Below are 11447 nucleotides of genomic sequence, written 5' to 3'. Positions count from 1 at the left end.
AATTCTGAAATAGGGCGTTCTTGAAAAGTTTTTTGAGATAAAGCGTTTTCGAACTGGCTGCCGAGATAAGTCGATCTTCCACTTAGCCATCGATATAAGGTAAACTTCAAAGTCTAGCCCATGTGTCTAACTGTTCGTTATATTGTCTTCTCGCATCCTTCACGTTGTAGGGGTTCCGCCTTGCAACGAATGCCATCCCATATGACTTCTACAATCTCGTTATCATCATCGCTTTCTTCGGAACAACACCAAAGCTATCNCTATGGATTTCCAAATATAGTGACCTTCGACTCCATATGTCTAGCGACTACTTGCGCATCTGTTGATTTAGTAGAGTATATCAACGTATACTTGGAAAACCCATCGACTAAAGCCAGTATGTATTTATAGTTCTTTGCGGTTGGGTACAGCGTACCCAAATGATCGAAAGTGTAGTAAGGGGCGTATAGCCCTTGTCGATACAGTGTAAAATGTCTTCCTGCTTAGCCATATTTCTGTTACGGTTAATAAAGGGTGTATACACAAAAATTGGTCGACAAAAACATTTATTAAATCCACATTTCTACAGTTATCGAGGAAGCTTTTACATATTTAAGAAGCTTAGAATAAGCTGTTGATAAAAAGTACAAGGTTTGTTTATTTATTCATATCATATGCGAAAGATCGGAGTTTTGAGTTAATACCACTCATTAGGCACTGCACATCATTATGTGTGATTTCAGACCATACCTTAGTCCATTTTGGTCGAAGGTTTTCTTTGGTTTTGGCAATTTTCTTTGTTTTTAGAAGTTTTCTTTTCATTATAGCCCAATACTTTTCAATTGGTCTTAGTTCGGGACAATTCGTTGGGTTGGCTTCTTTCGGTACAAAATGGACATTTTTCTCTTCATACCAGTTCTTGGCCAAATTTCCATAATGACAACTTGCCAAATCTGGCCAAAAGAGCACAGAGTCCGTGTGAAGCTGTACCAATGGCAGAAGTCGTTTCTGCAAACACTCTTTGACGTAAATTTGTTGATTTATTGTCCTAGAAGTTACAAAAACGTTGCTTCGCAAACCACATTTACAAATCGCTTGCAAAATCAAAAATTTATTTGCAAACTTATCCACTTTTTTTCCTTAAACTTAGGTGCAACATCGCCTCTGCCCTTAGCCGTATAGAAACTCTGACCTGGAAGCTGATTGAAGTCCGCTTTAACGTAGGTTTCATCGTCCATGATTATGCAGTCGAAATCGTGAACATAATTGTCGTACAACTTTTGCCCTCGTGTTTTGGCGGTGGTATTTTGTTTATCGTTTCTGTTTGTGATAAGGGGACTTTATATGATTGCAAACCTCTCTCCTTCCGAACTTTTTGAACGTATCCTTGCGACATGCTAACTTTTTTAGCTACATCTCTGATAGAGTCCAGGATTTTTCTTAAAAATACATACCACTTCATTGGCCTTTTTTTTAAGTAAATCCTTTTTTTCGGCCACTTCCCACTTTTCTTTCTGTACTTAAACGTTCGTTAAACTGGTTGAGCACAAAGTTACAGACGTAGGAACTTTCAATGATTTCGCGATATCATTGCAAGAAAAATTTGGATTTTCTCCTTTTTTGCGCACAATTAATTTGCGTACTTCTGCTTTCGTATAGCTCATTTTGAGAACTATTACAAATTCCGTAAAACAAGTAATGACTTGATTAAAAGTATTAAGTTGGCTAACTGCGATACGTATTTTTTCTGGGCTACTGTTATTTATGTCGCGACAGTACGAGTATTTGTGCGACCAAAATTTTTCGTATACACCCTTTACATTCGATACAGTTCCCGATGTATTGACTCACCTTCTTTTCTAAATGAGGTATGTAGTAGTCATGGCCGATCATGTGCATAGTCTTCTGCGTGCCAAGTCAACCAAAACTATAAGATTTTACAATAATCTCCTCCAATGATTTCGACACTACCAGAAAGTCCTGTCCATCGACTTACTTAAAAATCAGCTGGTTCTTCACTTTGTGGTCGTTTTACTGGTGTTGTTTAAGTATTTCTGCAACTGCTGGTAAATGCTCATCTTTTTGCTGTGCTCGGCGGATCCGTGCATTGACTTCTGAAGCTGCTACCTGGCCAATGTTGTATTTCGTAGCTAAAGTCTTCGAGGTAAATTAGCCACTGCACAACCTCACGCGGAACGTCTTTCTTCTTCGTTGTGCACTTAAAAGCTGCACAGTCAGTTACCAAGTCGAACTTTGGTCTTTGTAGCTAGATAGGCTGCTTTGATTTCTAAAAAGTAACTTTGTAATCGCTTTTCCTGTGGCGTCGCCTTTTTGCTCCAGTAGAACACCACCACACACCACCAGAAGAAAAAACTCTTTCTGATGATGCGCTAGTAGAAGGACTACGACTGAGTTTATGCAGCAGCGGCATTTCGCATTTGTGTACCTCCCACCAATTAATTATATCGATGTCCGTATGAAAATATACCTCAATATTTTCATATCTCCGCAGCTCTGCAGTAGCTTAATCAGTTCTGCTCACACAGGTAGGTTGTTTAAGAAGACCTGAAAACAGCTCAAAGTTGTCTGAAGGTAACAAAGGTGTATCCGCAATTTGTGGTTCCGTTGTACTGTCATAATTTGTAAACATTTATCTTTTGTGTACCTTTGCTCAGATTCGGTAAAGTTCTTGAGCTCTTTTGCTGGCGGGTATAAAAAAGCACAATTTTGTGCAAATCTGTTAGTTTTCAACAGCAACTGTTTTTAAATAACACTGTGAGACAAATGGTAGGGGTCAGTGATCGGGAAGGGTTCAAACTACCGGGGAAAGTTATATCGGTAAAAAAGAAGTTATACGTGTCCCGGCGTTTCGCTGGGTCACGTCTAGGAATCGAGATATATATATAACTATCATATAGGGGAAATTGTCACCTTTGGTGGTCTTTTTTTGACATAACTCGAGAACCACTAGTCCGATTTTGCTCAAACAAATTTAAAAAAATTAAAAATTACAATTCCTTTAATCTGTTCATATAACGTTTTTCTATATAATCAACAGCTTTAAAAAAATTTAATATTTTAGGTAAAACATATTTTTTTTCTTCATACATTTATTTTTACCGGCAAAACTGTTGATTATATAGAAAAACGGTATATGAACAGATTAAAGGAATTGTAATTGGCACCTCGGATAGAACGCACGTCAAGAACGCTCGAAGCGTATCTTCCATCTATCATAACATGATCAATTTGGTTATTTGTTCTTTGATTAGGGGACACCCAAGTTGCTTTGTGGATGTTTCGATGCTAGTGTATGGTACTACTGACTACCATGTTCCGTCCCGCGGCGAAGTCGATCAGCCTCTCTCCGATGTCGGAGGTGTTGTCATGAAGGCTGAATTTTCTGACTGTTGGACCAAATATGCCTTCTTTGCCCACCCTGGCGTTAAAGTCGCCCAGAACGAGTTCAATATCGTGGCGGGGGCAGCGCTCATACGCTTCTCCTAGACGCTCATAGAAAAGCTTCTTAGTCCCATGGCGGCTGTAGTAGATGTCGCATGCTGCAAATTTTGCGCAGCCATGCCCCGTCCATCGCATTTCCTGAACTGCGGTGATAGCCTGGTATTTTCTTAGTACATCCAGCAGTTGGATAGAGGCACCTTCCCTATAGAGGGTCCGGACATTCCAGGTGCATATCCGTAATTCATAGTCCTTGTTCCGTTTGCGGGGGTCGTCAACGTGTGGGGATGCAGTTATCCGAAGCTTTTTCGGTATTTTCATTGGCAATAGCTTTTTACGTGGCGGGTCGCAAACCCAGCGCACAACCATTGCTGGGGTGGATGGTATTCAACCGGATACACATTTGTATAGCGGGCCGCCTGCTCCAAGACAGACGCCTNCCTTGTTCCGTTTGCGGGGGTCGTCAACGTGTGGGGATGCAGTTATCCGAAGCTTTTTCGGTATTTTCATTGGCAATAGCTTTTTACGTGGCGGGTCGCAAACCCAGCGCACAACCATTGCTGGGGTGGATGGTATTCAACCGGATACACATTTGTATAGCGGGCCGCCTGCTCCAAGACAGACGCCTGCTTGCAGCCGCACCTCCTGGTGAACAGACGCTGCAGACTTCAGTGAGCTCTTAAACCGAATAAGTCGGAGTGGCCCCACCAAAGACCCCTCTCTTTCTGCCGTGACCCAACACAAGGCTCCACTCGAGTTGGTTACCGCATCTTGCACATGGGTTGCTCACGTTGCCCAGAGTGCGCGAACGAGGACGCAAGAGTCGGGATTGAGTATAGCCGTGCGACTGTAACTGCATACCCAGCACAACGACTATACCCCATTGCACTTACCATTGATATTTAGCAGTTTTTTCTTTTTTGTTGTTTGGTAAGTCCAAGGTTCCTCATACTTGCACTTCATTATACTAAAATTGAATGGGCTAAAAAACTGCAAACTGAACTTTTTTCTAGATAGCATAAATAGGAAGTGAATTATTTTAATGAAATTTTGTAGAATTTTCTTAAATTTTGCACAAGGTTTGGAACTCTGATTTTTGGGGATTTTGTTGTATTTTTATAAAAAATTACCGAAAACTAAAATATTTAAAAAATAGTTGCCCGTATTGTAAAAAATTCGTTGTACCTAAACTTTATTGACTGACTGTATTAAGGTAGCTGTGCTGGATTGTATAAAAGAAAGATTAATTTGTCTTTTCTTAAAAAAAGGAGCTCTGGTGGCTTGCATTTTTTAATAAGTTTTGTGAGAAAGTGGTAATTATTTTGACATTTTTTTTAAAATGCCTTTTCTTCGCAACTGCATGGCCTTTCTCAATTGTCCTTCAGGATTTTGGCCTTTGTTTATGGAATCATTAAGTATAATGATTCTTAAAAATTATACCAGCGTGATTACAAACGTATCCTTTTGAGAGGTAGCCGCACCCTTATAAAAGGAATAAGACCCAAACTTTTCAGGTCAAAATTTCAGTAGTTGCGTCTGTATGGCCTTTTCAAGTTTATAAATTATCAATATTTTTAAGTGGAAAAATAAAACTCAAAATTAATGATAATCTTTCGCGAAAAAATAAAATCATAAATTAGCCATTTGTAATCCCAAAAATAAAAATCAAATAATAATTACTTCCGTTTAAGCGAATAAAAAAAAACCAATAATAATTCAGAAAATAATGATTAAATGCTGATTTAAATTATTTTACTCATAATTATTACCTTCCCTGCTTTTAAAATTTAAAATAAAATAGTTTAGTGAAAGTACCACATTTCACTGCTTTTGGACTGGTGCCGAACTAATTACTATCGGACTGGTTCGTTTTTGGCGAAAAAGAACTAGTACTGAACTAGAAATTTGGTTCACTAGTTCGTGTTTTCCCTACAGGGTATATACATATGTATCTCGACATATAAAAAAATCCTAAAATTTTCACTTTACACATTTTTGTTTCTGGCATGCGGGGGACGATATGTACTTGCCAATTTGTTTTACAAAAATTACTTAAAAAGCAGACGTCTCGGTTGCTCAGCAAACCGGTTAATCGTTTCTGCAACTATTTCACATTGACTCTCTAAAACAAATTTTCGATGTATTCTTAAATTGCATACACCTAAATTTTTTAGGAAATTGAACTAACAATTTATTAAAACTAGTAGTAACCTCGAAATACGGGTGACTACTTAGCTCAAATTTTATTTAAAGAACTTCGTGAAGGACAACAATTAATCTTGTATTGCTAGACCTGATAACCCAGGATAATTTTTAAGTTCTTAAAGGACATTACTCTACTCTAAGCTTAGTGCAGTGGGCCATGAGAAAACCGTCATCTATAAGGTATAGTCCAACCTTTCACAATGTCTGGTATTAGTCTTAATCTGAAACGCAATAATCATTGAAAATCGGCGCCGTTTTTTGGTGAAAAGTATTTAATATAACACTCTCATACTAAAGCTTTCTTAACCCTAGCAGCCTAATCTATTTGGGAGTAACGTAAAGCCTTAACATACGCCGTAGAGGCTTATGTACTTCAAAGATAACCTGTGAGGTAAAATATACTTAGTCCTGCCATATTTTTTTAAGAATATTGAAGTTGTGAGTTTGACTAATAATAAGACATAGTTTTATTAATAAAAACTATAACCAGTGTTGCCGTCGAGCGACTAAAGGGGCAATTTGACCCTCTTTAAGCGCCCATACCTTTGTCCCGACTTTTTGAAAATTTTGATTTGTTGACCCTTTTCCAAAATTACGTGCAACTTTTACCCCTTTTTAGAGATCATCCCTTAAAACTTCATCATCATCACTTAAAACTTTTAAAGAAAATTCAACTCTTTTTGCAGCAACTAGATTTATGTGTATGTTTGCAACCCTGTTTTGTGCTAAGCTTGTCCCGCTATTTTCGTTTTAAATTCAACAAATTTATTCCGGTACTAGTAAAGAAAAGCAAAAATAATATGGTGACCATTTTTTCGTCAATGACCCCTTTTTTGCGACTTTCTGAAAATTCTCAACAGCAACACTGACAATAACCACATTTATTTAAAACAACAAAATAAAAAGTAAATTTTGTGTTAAAATTAAAAAAAGACCCATTCCATATACGCCTCGCAGACGTAGATTATACTTTTAGGGTTAACCCTTTCAGTACAAAAATTCAACCACTTGTTATAAAAAATTTTAAATATGTATACCGGCTAATTTTGGATCTTTCATTTTAAAAATCGCATACAAAAATGTGTAAAGCTTTGAGGTTTGCGGTTATTCAGGGTCCTTTTTAATGGTCAGTGATATCCTGGGTGTTTAAAAAAGAAAGTGATCCTTTTATATTAAATACGCTCGGTTGGAGGAAGGACAATACCATCAAAAATGTTTAAATGCATTTATTAAAAATTTATAAACCACATTAGTAGTAGTAGTAGTATTAAACTTAAGTAGTAAGTAAAAAACAAAAGTGCGTTCTGCTTAAAAGTAAAAATATTAGTTCACTTTGTCTTACTTGTCTAAATTTAAGCATATCGTTACCTTAATATAGAAAGGCCCTAACTCACATTGTCGCTGAAATACAAAAAGCCGTAACTAAGTAAAAATCCAAGATTCCCTGTTTGATTGTATATGATGCATGTCATCGAATTTTAAGTCCCCACATCATTTTAAGCAACAACAAATTTTAGTCAGTTACTGCTTTTTTGCGTTTCAGCGACTATATGAGTTAGGGCCTTTCTATATTAAGGTAGCGATATTGATTTTTAAGTAAATTCAGTTCTTTTTAAGCTTATATGTATTTGAAGTACTTCGAAAGTTTTTGTCGTACTTAACGTAAATAAGATATACAGTCAGTCAATAAAATTTAGGTACAGTGAAGTTTTTACAATACCGGCAACTATTTTTTAAATATTTTTTTCCCCCTAATTTTTTATAAAAATTTGGTTAATTCTACACCAGAAACCCCAAAAATCAGAGTTCCAAACCTTATGCAAAATTAAAGAAAACTCTGCGAATTTCCATCCAAGTATTGCAATTTACACTCTTTAGAAAAAAGTTAAGTACTCAGTTATTAGCCCATTCAATTTTAGTATAACAAAGTGCAAGTTTGAGGTAGCTAGAACTTACCATTGATATTTAGCAATTTTTTTTTGTTGTTTGGTAAGTCCTAGCTTCCTCATACTTGCACTTCATTATACTAAAATTGAATGGGCTAAAAAACTTTTTCTAGAGAGCGTAGAAAGTGAAATTATTTTAATGAAATTTTGCAGAATTTTCTTAAATTTTGCACAAGGTTTGGAACTCTGATTTTTGGGGATTTTGTTGCAGAATTGCATATTTTTATAAAAAATTACCGAAAACAAAAATATTAAAAAAATAGTTGCCCGTATTGTAAAAAATTCGTTGTACCTAAACTTTATTGACTGACTGTATTAAGGTAGCTGTGGTGGATTGCATAAAAAAAATTAATTTTTTTCTTAAAAAAAAGTTAGCTCTGGTGGCTTGCATTTTTAAATTAATTTTGTGAGAAAGTGGTAATTATTTTTAAACTTTTTTTTTAAATGCCTCTTTTTCTGCAATTGCTATTCTTGGCCTTTGTTTATGGAATCACTAAGTATAATGATTTTAAGCAACTCAAAACTATACCAGCGTGATTACCGACGTATCCTTTTGAGAGTAGCCGCACCCTTATAAAAGGAATAAGACCCAAAATTTTCAGGTAAAAATTTCAGTAGGTTGCGTCTTTATGGCCTTTTCAATTTTATAAATTATCATTATTTTTAAGTGGAAAAATAAAACTGAAAATTAATGATAATCTCTGCGCGAAAAAATAAAAATCATAAAATAATCATTATTTGTAATGCCAAAAATAAAAATCAAATAATAATTATTTCCGTTTGAGCGAAAAAATAAAACTCAATAATAATTCATAAAATAATGATTAAATGCTGATTTAAATTATTTTACTCATAATGATTACCTTCCCTGCTTTTAAAATTTAAAATAGAATAGTTTAGTGAAAGTACCACATTTCACTGCTTTTGGACTGGTGCGGAACTAGTTACTATCGGACTGGTTCGTTTTTGGCAAAAAAGATCTAGTACTTAACTAGAAATCTGGTTCACTAGTTCGTGTTTTCCCTACAGGAATCGCTTTACAGGCGGAGCAACGCGATCGTGTATTGTAGTGACGAAGCAAATTTCAATACTTCATTTCAATTTCCAATAGTGTCAACTGAAATTCAATAGTGTCCACAATGTTATTATGTGTGTACGTGTTCATTTAGCTGTGTGTGTGTTCATGTGCTGCTGTAACTAATTCAACGTTTCCAAAAACAAATAATAATAATAATTACTGCCATCATGGAGATAGATGTATGTAAGTAGTTTTATTATCAATTCTGCTCTTATAAAATCAATAAGTATATGTATTTCTTTCCATTTTTTATTTTTAACTCCAATAGGAATCCACAAGTATCACCGCTCATAGAGAATCATCCACAGAAATTCTTAATAATTCTGCTATCAAAGAAAGAATTAGTTCTGGGGAGTTCAAAGTTGTTGATTTTAAGGGAAAAGGCAGGATTTGCGAGATATTTTGCAAAATACAAACTTAACAAACATTATTCCCAATATGGTGTCATGCAAAATATGCAAAAATATTTATAAGTATAAAAAAATAGTACCTCGAACTTAGTGAAACACAAGTGCTATGCCATAAAGAAATTACGAACCGATTTTAAGGATGCACCAATGGTAGCAGACGCCGACGACAAAAGGGAGGCTGCTCGACTATTTACAAAATGTACTGTGCAAAATTGTCGTCCGTTTAAAACAGTTAAAGACATTATTCATAACATTATTAAATTTTGTATATCTGTTGGCGCGAAATACGGCGATGGTGTAAATTTAAAAAGTTTGTTGCCTCATCGCACAACTTTGTCGCGAAATGTCAATAAATTATATGATACCTACTTCGATGAAGTGAAGCTTGAAATGAATTCAATAGAAGGCAGTGGATTTGCCTTGACATCGGCTTTATGGACCGATAATTATAGACGAAAAACGTATATTGCCCTTACAATTCATTATATATGGAAAGAAAGAATGGTTTGTCGCCTTTTGGGTTTTAAACCTATGGAAAATGAAAGAAGCACAGGTAAAGTGAATAAAACGAAGTGGTGCATAAAAGTACAATATTGTATTAATAGTTTTTTAGGTGCAAATATTGCATCGAAAGTTTTAAAAATGTTAGACGAATTTAATTGTCGTCCTTATGGTGAACTGGATATAGTGACAGATAGGGGCTCAAACATGATTTCTGGCTTTAAAAATCACAACCGCATGAATTGCATGAATTTGCCATTTATTACACAGTTCTATAAAAAAGGTAATGGACAGCATTGAAGAAATTGTGTAATTGTGTAATGCCTGCACCAAGCTTGTAAAAGTTTTTAAAACAAACGGACTTAGTTCTTCTCTAAACACGACTTTAAAAAGTTTCTCACCAACTCGATGGAATTCCATTTACTATTTATTTATATCAGTTGAAAAAAATTGGGCAGAAATAATTAAAATTTTGCAAGCGAAAGGGGAATTTACTCGAGTCGAAAACATTAACGTTCTCAAAATTTTGCAACCATTTGATGAAACTTTTAAAAAACTCGAGTGAGAAAAAAAACCCACAATTCATTTTGTGCACTTATACATTAATCGTTTAAAAAAGAAAATTGCCATGGATGTGAACGATTCAGAAATTATAAAAAAATTTAAAGGTAGTCTGTTGTTACAGTTAGAAACTACTGTTTTGGATAATCTGAGCATATATCATCGAATTGCACTTTTTCTTTTTCCTCCTGCAAATAAATTAGTTCAGTTTACGGAAAATAAATTTATGAAACTAAAGAAAAATGCAAAAGTCTCATGACCAGGAGTTATGATAGAGATGTTCCAACAGATAACCAGGAGGAAACTGATTCAACGGTATCAACCATTAATTTGGAATTGCTTTGCGATTACTTAACACCAGTGGAAGCAGTAACTCCTCAACATAACGTAAAAAAAGAACTGACAGAATATGAAAACGAAAATGTCACATTTTATGACAATTTTGATGTGTTACAGTGGTGGAATTCTAACAAAAAAAGATTTCCGTTATTGTATAACGGAAGCAGTGCATCTTCGGAGCGAGCTTTTTCTTTGGGACGTCAGTTGATATCTGAAAAGAGATCAACTTTAGGTGGAAGTGAACTTTTAGTTGGAAAAGTTATGTTTCTCCATTCAAATATTGTTGAAAAATTTATTAATTATGTATTAGAAAAAGAAGTTTAAACTGAAAACCATTAATTTTTTATGAAAAAAAAATTTTTTTTATTACTATATTTTGTGAAAACATTTTTCTTTTTTATTACTTTTGTTATGTTTCTTTCTGATATATAACAAAATGAAAATAAAATTGTGTTACAAAAAATTAAAAAACATATTTTCTATTTCTATAAACATACAATTAATCGCTTTTAAATTACTTGTAAAATGATGTAATATTTCTTTACAGGTTTTTCTAGCATGATTTTGGTGAATTTTTTCATGCCGCCGCGGCAACACTGATAGCGTCGCGTGTTCTGTTTTTGTGGCTGTTGCTTGTGTGTATGTTGTGGTAGCAAGCGCAAATGAAACTGTGTGTACTATGAAGTGTGCAGTATTTTCATTGTACTCTTCAGACAATTGTCTTTATCCAACAGTGCACAATGGTTTTGTGCATAGCTGTTTCCGCTGTACACTCAACTTCAAAGTCAACGACAATCAATACACGCGTTTGAGACGAAGGCAATGTTGAACACTTTTTAGCGTCTTGCGCACATGTCTAGTGGCCACTGGCTAAAATGGTTTTACAGATGGCAACTGCAAGCTGGCAACTGAGTTGCTATATTGGCAACTGCATTTTTGTGGTCGATGGCTGAGTGGAAGATCGACCTA

At 35.2% G+C, this 11447-nt stretch overlaps 1 protein-coding gene across 2 annotated transcripts in view; it reads left to right on the top strand.

Moving 5' to 3' along the window:
• The window catches only part of dos (daughter of sevenless), a 352985-nt gene that overhangs the window by 293112 nt on the left and 48426 nt on the right, over nucleotides 1-11447 (top strand). The gene's annotated exons all lie outside the window — the stretch shown is intronic.

The sequence above is a fragment of the Rhagoletis zephyria genome, unplaced genomic scaffold (genome assembly GCF_001687245.7).
Source record: "Rhagoletis zephyria isolate East Lansing unplaced genomic scaffold, Rhagoletis_zephyria_1.1 Rzeph_scaffold_00197, whole genome shotgun sequence".
Lineage (NCBI taxonomy): Eukaryota > Metazoa > Arthropoda > Insecta > Diptera > Tephritidae > Rhagoletis > Rhagoletis zephyria.
The sequence above is the reverse complement of the archived record's forward strand: the minus strand, read 5'-3'. Positions and strand labels throughout refer to the sequence as shown.